Source organism: Trematomus bernacchii, unplaced genomic scaffold, assembly GCF_902827165.1.
Source record: "Trematomus bernacchii unplaced genomic scaffold, fTreBer1.1, whole genome shotgun sequence".
NCBI classification, from domain to species: Eukaryota; Metazoa; Chordata; class Actinopteri; order Perciformes; family Nototheniidae; genus Trematomus; species Trematomus bernacchii.
This window is the reverse complement of record NW_022987828.1, coordinates 8,156,558-8,169,908: the sequence shown is the minus strand read 5'-3', so window position 1 is coordinate 8,169,908 and position 13,351 is coordinate 8,156,558. Positions and strand designations below refer to the sequence as shown.

The 13,351-nt window shown below is 44.5% G+C and overlaps 1 protein-coding gene across 2 annotated transcripts in view; it reads left to right on the top strand.

Moving 5' to 3' along the window:
* Positions 1-13,351, top strand: part of lzts2a (leucine zipper, putative tumor suppressor 2a) — a 38,956-nt gene that overhangs the window by 17,993 nt on the left and 7,612 nt on the right. The window contains exon 1 of one of the 2 annotated variants that reach the window (XM_034152422.1): positions 2,221-2,508. The exons of the other annotated variant lie outside the window; for it this stretch is intronic. The gene's annotated coding sequence lies outside the window, so the exon portion shown is untranslated. Of the gene's footprint in view, positions 1-2,220; positions 2,509-13,351 lie in introns of those variants that run through there. 2 annotated transcript variants of the gene reach the window in all.

Here is a 13,351-nt window from a genome sequence, read left to right as displayed (position 1 = left end):
CCTTATCATTTCTATCCTCTTAAGGCCTCACAGTAAAGGGCAGTGTTTGTAAGATATGTGGGGTGATAATAATGTGTGGTCCATAGTGCAGCAGCTGTCTTCCTCTCCTCTTTCCAGCGTCTCCATTACAGATCTGCCGTCTCCTCTGCTCTCTGTCTTCCTCCAGTCCAGCCCAGCTGTCCCCTTCCTTCATTAGCCGTCCCACAACAATACCCACCGCCTGCTTGGGCAAAGTCACTTTCAAAGGATAAAAGACTGAGAAAAAGTCTAACTTTTTACTTTATTTTGGTTGATTCACGTTTCTTACAAGGAAATCTGCCGAATCCCGACTTTGATGGTAACACTGGATACAAATACTATATGTTATGTGAAGGATCGAGTTTTTAACCTCTGTGTTCTGATTTAAAGGACTGCAGATGTATGGTTTTGGTTCAGTCCAACCAGCAACCTCTGAGTGTGAGAAGTTTCAAATTGCATTAGACCTGCATTCCTCTTTATGGCCAGAAGGGGGCAAATCCACTCGTAGCAGGAAGTAGTCTCAATGTTTGAGAAAATGAACATACTTCTCACTGTCTCACTGCTGTCATCACATTGTTTACAGCAGCAGAAGTTCTCAGAAGCTCTCATAAACTCTCATCTGCTGTATGCTAACTTCTTGGCACAAAACGCAAACTAGAGAATGAGCATATTGACCAGGACTTTTAAAACATGAGAGTAATATGTCAGGCTGGACAGATGGTATAATAAGTTAATATGACCTTTTCGAAGGCTGAGATAAAGAGTCTTGCTGAGTCACACACTCAACACACATACACACACTTGGAAAACACTAAAAAGCTCTCTGATGTTTTATTTTCGGTGAGGTGGGCTGTGTTAATGGCAGTAAAGTGCCAAGTCAGTGAACAGAAGTGAACTCTCTTCTCACTTGTTAGCGTGGGACCCAGAGGGAGGTACGGGGTAGTTTCTCCAGAAAAGGTGAGAGAGAAATACACACACACACACACACACACACACACACACACACACACACACACACACACACACACACACACACACACACACACACACACACACACACACACACACACACACACACACACACACACACACACTAACCCACACACACACAAAACCCCTCTCCTCCAGCATTACTCAGTCCTCCTACTGGTTTTCCATGGAAGCGCACAAGAGTAGTTAGTGTTGTGTACCACTTAGCATGCAGTGTTTAAACAATGCAAATGCTAACAAGCTGATTTATATGACATTTGTTCTCCATGTTAACTATCTTAGTTTTGTTTGTTAGCATGCTCACATTTGCTATTCAGCACTAAAAACGGTAATGGCGGCTAGAGGAAATGTTAGAAAATCACCTAATAAGGATTCGGCCTCCGATCACCATGGAAATATTTATACAGATAAAGAAAGAGTTTTTCAATAAAAGTAATGGACTGACCAAAAGTCAACATTGCCATAAGCATAGCGTACAAAATCATGAAAAAATGACTTGTCAAGCTTCTTAAGTGCTGTGTCACAAGACATAAGGATGTATCAACTGGTTGATTGAAAGATAAATATAATGTCTATTTGCTGCTTTAATATAGCAACAGCATGCCTATTGCACTGCACACACTGTTCCACCTTCACCCTCTCAACTTGACCTCTAAGCTTCAACGAATCACTCAAAATACCTTTTAATTCCCTTTCCACTCATTCAGTCCCCGCGGTCTGTTGACGGCCGATTAATGCACTGCACAACATAGCATGTGGAGTGTGCAGGAACAAAGATGAGCAGAAACATGTTATGTAAGTTGGAGTGTATTGACCCCCCCTCTCTGTAGCGACTGCAGCCCTTGATGTAGTCGATGTGTTTGATAACTGCACTGTAATTTAGCTAAAGGCTTGGATGCTTGACTAGGGATGAGAGGAGGTGTTTCCCTAAATGCCTGTGAGCCATTTAGCTTCCACACAAAGTGGATCATATTTTCTCGGAAATGTTCAATCTGACACAGGATTGTGTTGATGCAAAGTGTGTGAAAGAGAAGGGGATGGATGAAGCTCAGTCTAAAAAGAGAAGGGGGAGGAGAGCGAGGCAGAGGAGAGTTGTGTGTGTGTTCAAAGAGGGGAACTAGAGGCAGGGGGGCTGGCAGACAAAAGTGAGAGAGGGGAGGGAGGAATGAGGAGGAGGAGGAGGAGGAAGGGGAGGCGGTGCTAAGGCAGACAGCAGGGAAGGAAAGCTGAGAAGAGGAACAGTGGAGTGAAGTGAGTAGAGAGAGGAGGAGAGGACCGGAAAATAAGGGGGCTTCCATTTGAAAGTCCTCGTGTAGGGATATGAAGTCTTGGTGCGCTGCAGATGCAACGGCAGGAAGCTGGAGTTTTGTAGAAAAGAGGTAGACGACGGGAGAAAAGAAGGAGAAACAGGGAGAATCTGAGCCAACAGAGAACTGGAGTGATTTTTCTTCCAAGAGAGACGAAGACAAGTGAAGGCAACAATGCAGGGCTCTCACTGGGGTGAGTGTGGAGCAAGTAAGAGAGTGTGTGTTGGTCTGTGTGTCTGCATAAGTGTGTGTCTTACATTCTCCAAAATCAGGCTCTCTTTACCTTACCCTTTATTCCAGTTTGGCTTTGTCAAAATGAGGGAAAAATGTGCCTAAGGGAACTTTGTATTCATGAGCAAGTCAGTGTGAAGCCACTTAAGAGGGTGTCAGTTGCCAAAAGGCTAATAATGGAAGGTGTGTAACGGAAAGAGTTGGAGACAAAAGTTGCTTGGCAGGCCCAGTCATGCACACGTCCCTATTTTAACAGGATTTGAGATTAGTTTAGGAATGTCAGAGATATTTTCTTAAATACTGATAAACTGTTCATTCAACTGTTCACATAATGATCCCTGGAAAACCTGGTTTCCTGTCATGTTGCCAGAGATTGAAGACAGCTGGATGATTCAGAGTCAGCTGACATGAAGTTAGGTTCTAAAGTGGTTACGACTGTAGCTGACCCTGCAGCCTTTTGGCCTGCTCCAGCTGGGACAAACAGATTCACTGGGATTTGTTGAGGTGGGATGATGAGTTTTTGGGGGTGTTTGTGAGCCCAGGTTTTTCTAATCCAAACCCTGGGTAATCTGCTCATTTCAGGCCGTTGGGGTATTGATTTGAAACGTTAGCCTTTGGAAAAGCTGTCTCACCCTCTGGACAGTTGGCCTGGAAGAGCCAAGAAGAAAGAGGACGAGGAGGGTGGTGTTTTTCAATCTGTCTGCGCGCACTCTCACATTCAAGATAAGAAAGAGCATGAGGCAGCAGATACATTTCTTCCAGAGCAGACAATTAGGCTGCATCTCAGAAGTGTGACCCATACGAAACATGTTTTTATCCGGAAGGCTCAAAAGGGAATCTTTTTGATGACGAAGCACTTTTGGAGACACGGGCTGCAGTTGTTTCTCTTCTGTCTTGCCTTTGCGTGTAATTACAAGACTCCTCGTGTGCCCTGGGCCACATATTGTAGTTTCTCATCAAGTTTGTTATGGACCCAAGAGTGACGTGTCAGCAGATATGTTTATAGTCAAGGCGGTTTGAGGGCCTTCTATTCACTCAACTTTTCAGAGTAGCTGTTTGACCGTGTCATGTTGAGGTTTCATTTAAGACAAGACTGTAATTACGTAGTCTGGATTTTGGCAGGGTCATACAGAGTGACGTTCCACTCCATAAACAAAATGGCTTTAAATGGGCAGGTGTCAAGAAACAAACGCTGACATTAAGTTTAATTCGAGGGGAGTGAGAGTGGCGGACAGATAGCCGAGAAGATGGGTGACCTCATCTGCTCTGAACAAAACAAATGAGGTAAATGTGTGTCACGTGTTGCCGGTTACATACGTAACCCTTTCCAGCCATGTTGACTCAGACTTCCTGTGTGTGTGCAGATGTGTATATGAACATCATTAAAGGTGGTAAAGTAGCTCCATATAGTATAGAGTGAGATCTCTTTTACCTCAGTTTTTCCTTACTTTTCATCCTTTTTCTTTAGGGTCCCATAGCCTGGATTAGGTTGGTAAAATAAATGTGTTAGGTTCGGCAAAACAAATACTTTATTGCATTCACCCTTACCTCCCTCAAAGAAGTTATATTTTCCTTTTGGTTTGTTTGTTGGTATATTTTGAGCAGGATAACTGAATAACTACTGACCTGATTGTCATGCAAATTAAAGGAAGGATGTAGCAAGTAAGAATCCCCTTCAACTTTCGTAGTGGTTCTGAATCACAGGGCAGATACACAAATGATGTTTCCTTTCGTTTACATCACAAGATATGGCATTTTGCCTTAGATCGTCTTATTTGCTTCATTAGCACCAAACAGACACGTTAAAGGATTCAATACTGGATTCGGATTCAATTTGACTTCCAACCCTGGCTATATTATTTTCCATTGACCTTGTTTGGCACACATTTCATGCCAGGTATTTATGTAAATCCTGGATTGAGGAGTATAGTGGAGCGCTGCGGGACGTCTGAAAGAGAGACACAGAGAGATTAGACATCAGCCTGGCTTCTGTTCAGTTTGCTGAATGAGAGTTTTCCACACCAGTCTGCCCCCCCCCCCCCTCCATATTCCTCCAGTTTACAGCGGCACGGGCAGTGTGTCTGAATACGTCTGCACATGTGCTTCTCTGCCATGTCAGATATTTTCTCAGATGAGTGGAAGTGAATTATACGTCGAAGCTGGCACAGTTAAAGTGAGGCGTCGCTGCTTATGTAATCGCTTCTGTGGAACTCATTTGCCCGACTGTATTTAGTATCACTGTCAGTGTGTGTTGTATCATTGTGTGTGTGTTATATTCTGTGATTCCACACTAAGCTTTGACACATTTGCTAAACAGATATTGTGGCCTACTTCTCCTCAACGAAGCCTCGGAGTAAAGCGCTCTCCTGAAAATCAAGACTCACTGCCCCCCTCCTCCTTATCCTCCCTCACATTTTTGTGGGTCACATTGTCAGTCAAAGTGTTGTTGCCTTCAGTGTGAGATAACAGGCTCCTTCTCACTGCTCTCTGCCCTCAGTTTAACTGAAACAATGGATCTCACTGCTCATGCAGCCAAAGCAGCAGGGGGGGAAGGAAGGGAAGTTTAGGAGGGAAAACGTAACTCTTCTCTCTACATTTGGGACAATGAGAAGCCAGAACAGTCTTAGGACCCTGATTTTCTTAAATAAACTCCAGTGAACATCACGCAGAAGAGCTCAGAGCTGTACCTGAGTATTTTATTAACAAATCAAAGAGTAAAAGCTGAAGTGGTCATTGATCCTGACAAACAGTAGTCCTCTGGCCAGACTAATCTCTGAGTCTCTACCACCGGCATTCTTGGTATTTTCAGTGTCTGCGGGTCTGACCACTGACCGCCGCTGGATAACTGTCTGTGGCTGGAAAAACCTCTTGGAAAATCCAACATTTGGAGCTGACCAGGAATGTCAGTCATATTTCCCTTTTTCACTTACTGTTACCTCAATTTCCTCCAATGCCAGCACTCTCCAGCTCTAGTGCTGTGTCGGGCGGGGGATGGAAACTCTTCACTGATATGGGTTGATAGCATACAGAATAAAAAATACTATCAAGTATTAAGAACAAGCATCAAATGGTCAGATTCACTAACTTATTTACTTATTATTTGCTTTAGATTGTCAACTAGCGCTGACTCCAGGAAGTCTCTGCTCTCAATCGAGAAATAATTCAGGTTAATACAGCCCCATTAAATCACAACTTGTAATCTTTCCATTTGGTTCTTTAACAAAGTCAAGCAAATAAGATAAAACATATTCATTCATTATATTTACAGGATCTTGTAGATTGAATGTTGTAACATTTGGAAAAAGCCAGGAAAGTCTTCATGCTCAGAGGTGTCAATCTTATTTTCTAATGTATTGGCAAGAAAGCAAACAACGAATTAAAATAGGTGTTCTTTGGATAAACACGTTGATATCAAATGTCCCAATACAAAGTATCGACACTTCACTGAAAGTCTGGAATGTATGAAGCGTTATCAAATTGTAAGGATTTTATCTTGACTGAATATTGATGAAACCTCGCTATGTAGTCTGTGTCGAAATGAACAGAACAATTTACTTCAAACTGAACCCATAAACAAGCGTGTGATTGGCGTTTGAGTCCCTGAACGACCATAGTGTTTTCACAAGGCTCTGTCGCCACTTTCATCATGTCATTGACGTCTACTGCATCCCATTTCAATAGATTGCTGGCTGCTCTCCCTGTCAACCCCCACAGGGACTTTGTGAGTTTTCTCTGCAGTTATATGCTTCGTTCACCCCACTCTCCAGCAGCCTCTCAAGTCCGAATTGAGGCCAGATGCTTTGAGATGCTAAAGAGCCAAAACTGTCTGCTGTCAGACTGTCACACACGCACAAAACTAACTTACTCATTCACCTATTCAGTCACTCTTTCTCTTTCTTCCTTGCTTCCCCTTCCCGCTTTTCCTGTCTCCCTATCTCATTTCGCCCTGTGCATGAAGAATGTGGGCCTCCGCTGCCATCGCAACGCTTCCAAACAGAGCGAGAAGCTAACGGCAACAAGTTGGTTGTTAAAGAAGAAAAGGGGGAAAAAACTGGACTGTGGGAGGACCTGTTGCCAATTACTCCTGCACACTTTTTCACTTTTTAGAAAGCTTTTTTCTTCGTTTGCATCACCACTGAAAACCTGAACTCACAACTTTTGTTCAACTATGTTACTTTGCCAAAGAGGACAATAGTTTTGGTTTGAGCGAAATACTCTTGGCAGTGAGGCAATGGGTTAATGAGGACTGAGTAGGTTTGCACGTATTCAGCAACACACACACACGCACACACACACACACACACACACACACACACACACACACACACACACACACACACACACACACACACACACACACACACACACACACACACGAGCCAAGCCATGTGGGGGTGGGTGACAGTGAGCGACCTCTCAGACAGACAGTCATTGTGTTGGAATGGAGGCATATTATAACCTCAGGTCTTCTGGCAAAACATTAAAAGACTTCAACTCAATTTACAGTGGAGTCGGCTGACTTCATTGCAATACCATTTTCTTTCCTGTTTGAAGTTTTATTGTGGACTTTCAGTGAGTGGATGCGTGACAATTATATGGGGGGGTAGATTAGGTGTGGAGTGATTGCCTCTCTGAGGTATTGTGTGTGTCAGTGTGTTGCAGCCTTGCCTTTACTTGTGGGTTTTCTTTTGTATCATAGCCGTGGAGGATTATTGTGACTCACTAGCCTGTTGATTTCTCTCTACCTCAGTTTCTATGTCTGACTTTCTCACCCTCTTCAACCACTGGGATCACTGGTTTTAGGATTAATCAAGGCCACCCAGGCTCTGTTTATCTAAGTGGAATATTTCTACTGGTTTGAACAAGCTCTCAACTTCACACGGCTCGCTCAAAAAATCCTGCTTTATTTGAACTGTTTGGGTACCACTGAATATGCTCTTGGGATCAGTGAAACTCCACTCGGTAGTGACCACCCATTATAGAAACGTTACACAAAGACATATTTATGAATGGTTCGAATTATGGCTCGCATACTGATACTTTTGCCCCCGTCCATATAGTTCCTGCTCTGATCTGACAATCTTATACTTTCCACCTGTTGCTTTGGTCTTCACACTGGCTTTGCCTTCGGTTAGTCACGCTGTGGTGTTGCTGTTAAAGCAGGGGCCGATGGAAATCTAGCTGCATACACCAGTGAGCAGGAGGTTCGTAGGAGAGGGGGGATGGAAAAGGAAAGAGTGACTGGAGAGCAGTGGAGCAATAATCGAGCACAGGAGGTAAGGAAGAGAGGAAAGGGATATGGGTGAAAATAGTCAGGAACAGGAAAGAAGGATGAAAGATGAGGAAGGAGGGGAAGAACTGAAAAAACATGGCAGTTCATCTGCAGGATGTCAGCTTTACCAATAGTTAAAGCTTCACCCAATCAATACTTTCATATTGCTAATGGCCAAATGGCTTAAGGTAAAAGCATTAGAACAATGGTTAGCGCCAGACTTTGCTAGTATGTACATTATCCAAGTTTTAACACAACTATATACAACAAGTCTGTTGCCTCTGCTCTACTGTAGATCAACAAAATGCACCCATAAGATCTCTGGTTTCCAAGGACTGAAGATGCTTACGCTTGACTTGTTTTCACCGTGATAGTTCACCAAGTGTAGATTTCATGTCTTTTTTGTTGTTGCTCTTTGTCTCTTTTTGTTCAAATCTTTAAAAGAGAGGCAGACATGTGGAAAGAAGAGGATACAAGAGAGAGATGGTTTAGCTAGGGAATGATGTCTGCCTTCTCTTTTGATTTTCTCTTCAGGAGATCTTAAGGTGCTTAGACCTCTGTCTGGCCAAATAATGTCCAAACAGGATTACAAATGGTGTTCCCAAGAGCTCAGGCCTCTTTGGAGCCTCTCTTTGACTACCTGGTATTGGAATTCCCCTTAAACCACCAACCATCACCCCCACCCAGCCTGCCTTTGTATTGTTACTTCTAAAGCCACTTATTTTTCTTCTGCCTTATTCCCGCTATTCTAACTTTTTCAGCAGAGTCTCCGGAACAGCTCGGAGGTTGCGTGTAATTGTGTGGGGCGATCTGCTGCTGCAAAATAATGGGCTTCCTCTCCTGGGTAATACTGGCGTTATGAACAGACTTATCATAACGGGATTATTTCCCAGTCACAGACCCCTCTGCTGGATCTTGTTAGAGAGCTACCTGGGAACCGCTCTCGTCTGTCAGTCCTGCTTTTACTCATCCTGGGCCAGTTGGAGGAGGATGAACTCTCACAACCATTTGGTTTATTTCCAGTTCGCAAGCAGTGACGATGCGTTTAGGCTATTCGGCATCCTTCAACAGACAAACGGTTTTAAGTGTGAAATGGCCCTGGGTTGACCCTACAATAGCTAGCTATTGGAGTTTATTTTTGAATGTCAAATCATATGCCTCGCCAACAGAAACACCTCATGAAAGACTATCAGAATCATTTCAGGCACTTGAGATGTTCTCTATTTTTAGTGACTACATCTGTTTTCTCTCTGCTTGTCTTGCGCGGCTGTCAGCAGAGGAGGATGTGTGTAATGAGGAAGGTGGAGGAAGCGGTGAGGGCGAATGGAGGGATGGTGAGAGTATTTTCACTTTGTTCGAGGAATGCAGCCAAGAAGGGGAGGAGTAGAGCTTCAATAACCTTAAGAAACAACCAGTGAGCAACATCAGACGAGGAAATTAGCTTTTGGGATTTGTTGCCAGAGTAGCCAGAACAAAAACAGGCCCTTGGAGGTTACAGGGGTGGGAGGGCAGAATCAGGCCAGCTCCCCTTCACCCATCAGGGGGTCACAGGGTTAGCTGAGGGGGGTCACGGTTGACGGTCTCAGAGGGTTGTTAATTCTATTATCCCTGCCTGAGAGGTCCTTGTCAGGCCTGGGAGTGAAGAAGAGGTGGACACGGCTAGATAAAAGGTGAACGGAGGTTGTGAGGCGTGATTATTTTTGGCATGGGAAGAGATCACATACCACACATATCTTAATCTCCTTGAGTCATGGGTACTCATTAAGTCTGTCTCCTCTCTTTCAGGGGTCCCTCACTCCCTGTCACACACTCACAGGCCTGCTCACCAGTCAATATATAATCAACTGGCAGGACTTGAACCACCCTGCTGACTGATCATTAACGAATAATTAAACCAGCCCTATGTTTTCTTCTCTCAATTCCCATGTGGTGCAATATTAAACACTTTTTAAAGTTCCCAATATGTTTTTGTTTGGAGAACACTAAGGTCCCAAGATAGTGTGACGACCCCTGCCTTGTTGTCTCCTGTGGTGTGCATGGCCCTTTAATGTTTCTCCTCTGCTTGTGACTTCTGATTGGGGACACCTGACGCCCTGATTGAGGACACCTGACGGCTGGACACCTCCACATTGTCCAGGTCCAAATAGCTCCACTTCTCACTGGACTCCTTGGTCTCGCCATTTGTTACGTTCCCTCCAAATCGTAGGGGTACGAAGGGGAGTAACAAAACACAGAAACGACCAGGCACGAGAAGAGAGAGAGGAAACTGATCTCTGAAGCCACAAAATGAGGTTTAATCAACCAATGATAGACCTGGAAGTAAGAGTGGGAGACGGGCTCAGTGCGGCCGCTCTTCTTATGCACAGAGAGGAACAGACGGAGCAGTTTGGGCTTGGAAGTCCTGGACGTGCTCAGTTCATTGTCGTCTGCCTTTGGTGCCGTCCAGCACCTCCACATTGTCCAGGTCCGGATAGCTCCACTTCTCACTGGACTCCTTGGTCTCGCCATTTGTTACGTTCCCTCCAAATCGTAGGGGTACGAAGGGGAGTAACAAAACACAGAAACGACCAGGCACGAGAAGAGAGAGAGGAAACTGATCTCTGAAGCCACAAAATGAGGTTTAATCAACCAATGATAGACAAACAGAAAACGGGCTCACCAGCCAACTTGCAAAGTAAACTATGGTACCAATATATGCTGGAACACATATCCTAGTAATTGATAAAACACAGGTCCCACACAGAGACGAAGACGCCGTGCTGCACCCATGCAGCCAGAGGAGAATGAGAGAGGCCACTGCAGCCTTCCTCAGGTCCTTTAAGGAGGCCCTGATTGGGGATTGGGAGCACCTGGGGGAGAGGCTGCACCTGGAGACAATCGGGGAGAGAGAGAGAGACACACACAAAAGCACACACACAAGCACCAACTGCGGCACGTAACACCCCCCCCCATAAAACACACGTTATACTGCCCACAAGCAGCCAACACCGGAGCAACACACACATCACATGGAATACACACATCACTCACTGAACACAGATCCCCATTGCTCTGAGCCAGGTCCACACCCACCGCTTCAGAGACGGGAACACCCACACCCACAGCACTGTCACAGACGGACGCAGAACTTAACTGCAACTCACCACTCTGTCGCATCTCAACTGGGTGCCGGTCTTTTGGCTTTTCCACAGACCGCTTGGAAGCTGCCACCTGCTTCTTCCGAGCGACACACTCTGCCACTAGATGACCAGGGTCAAGACAAAAGAAACACAATCTCTTTTCCTTGGGTCCTGGAAGAGAAACAGAATGAGCATGCGTGGCACATCTGTTACGAGCTTTCCGGAAACCAACACGATGAGGAGAATTGCTATGAGCCAAAACACCACTGTGTGATAGCACAATCCCTTCCACATCCGCCATAGTGGCAGCCTGCTTTCGCTTCAAAGCTGCACAGTGTGCTATCAAATGACCAGGGTTATGACAAAAAAAACAAGGCTTTTCTAGCTTGGGACCTGATACTGGAAAACTGGCACGGGGGACGTATGTGTCACGAGCTCTATGGTAAGAATCTCGCTGAGGGGATCACGCTCTTGATGAGGGGATCACGCTGAGAAAAAACGCTTTTATGTGTAAGTGCAAACTCATCTGCTAGAGTGGCAGCCTGCTGAAGGGTAGATACTTTTTGCTCATTTAAATGAACTACAGTACGCTCTGGTACACAGTTTTTAAATTCCTCCAGCATCATTAGTTCACACATTAGGGTAATGTCATCCGCTTTACAAGCTCTACACCACCTGTCAAAGAGGATTTTCTTCTCCCTCGCGAAGTCCACATAAGTCTGGCCAGAAGTTTTCTTCAGGCTGCGGAAACGCTGCCTGTAGGCCTCAGGCACAAGCTCATATGCCCTGAGAACAGCACCTTTCACATTGTCATACACAGGGGCGGACTGGGACTACAAATCAGCCCGGGACTCTCGACCGGCCCACTTCGGTACCGCCGGCCCACCTCGGTAATTTATCAAACTGGGGGGGGGGGGGGGCCCACCTCGGTGCCGCAAGTCAATACCGCGAGGACATTGTCGACGGGGGGGGGGGGGGGGTGCTAGTGACTTCTCCGAGCGGCCCACATCGTCCGAGCGGCCCGCTTCAGTACCGGCCCATCGGGATTCGTCCCGAACGTCCCGATGGCCAGTCCGCCCCTGGTCATACACCACACAATCCTCGACAGAAAGAGAGCTCTAGCTGACGCATCCTGAAAGCTGTGTCTGCATCTAACTTTCTGATCTCCAGCTCCCTCCTGAACTGAAAATCTCACTCACGCTCCTCCTTCTCCCACTTGAAACACCTTTTTTACATATTCTTGTCCTTCCCAGAGTAGTATGAAGCTGCAGCGTCGGAGGCTGCAGTCGCAGGACCGCACTCATGGGACCGCACTCTCAGGACCCTATTTGTTTTGCAACATCGCCACCTAGTGAGCAGGAGACATGAATATGAACGACAACGCAGAGAGTGTGAGTAGTGTGAAGTGCTTTTAAAGTTTTATTTGTTTAACATTAATAACAATTCCGGTGTCTTGAAATGAAGTGTGATTAGCTAACATTAACTATGATAGTCTTAAGGCAATACAAACAAACATCTGTTAGCTTATGATAGCTTCTAACAGTATTAAAGGCACTAAAAACAATTATTCGTTAGCTATAGCTTTCGGCAAAAGCATTATTAGCAAAAGCATTAGCTTCGTTAGCTTATTTGTTTAATGAAACTGTAGCGTGATTTTGGCAAGCCCAACTAGGTGTCCTACATTAATTGTTGATTTAATCACTAATTACAGTAAGAGTGAGTAATGTGAATCATGTTGTTTGTTTAAAGTTAACAACTATTCTGGTGTATTCAATTGGACAGCAATACAAGCAACACGTGCTAAATGTCATCTGTTAGCCTATGATGACTCGCTGCAAAACCAACTGTTAGCCTTTTTGTTTATTTGTTTAATGAAACCGTATGTTACGGTTATGTTATTTAGCAGAGGCTTTTATCCAAAGTGACTCACAAAAAACATAAAATAACCATAATTAACATTAGAATATCAATATAAATAGTTACATTACTTATTACATTTTTAACAGGGTAATTAGTCATCTGTAACCTACTACATTTAAATAAAGTAAACTTCCCAACTCTGATCATTAATTATAGTCAGCTAATTAATTAAACTTCAGAGGATGACAAAAGCATGTCAATATAATCTGTCTGTCCGCTACATTAAATCAGCAGTAGCCTAAGTTCTGTCTTCAGTGTAAATGCTTCTTTAATAGTCATTGTATTACTATTTGAATTCATTGTAAATAATCTTAACTGTGCTGACTGCCTGTTTACTGTTTATCAGACAGTCTCATCATTTTGACATGTTTTGTAATATTGCATGAGGTGTTTTAGTCAGTTATATTATGTCGGCCTATTCTGTAGGTTAGAATATTGTGAAGTTGATTGACTAAGAGTAAGGTCAGCTAAATTAAGGAAGGTTTTGTTCTTTT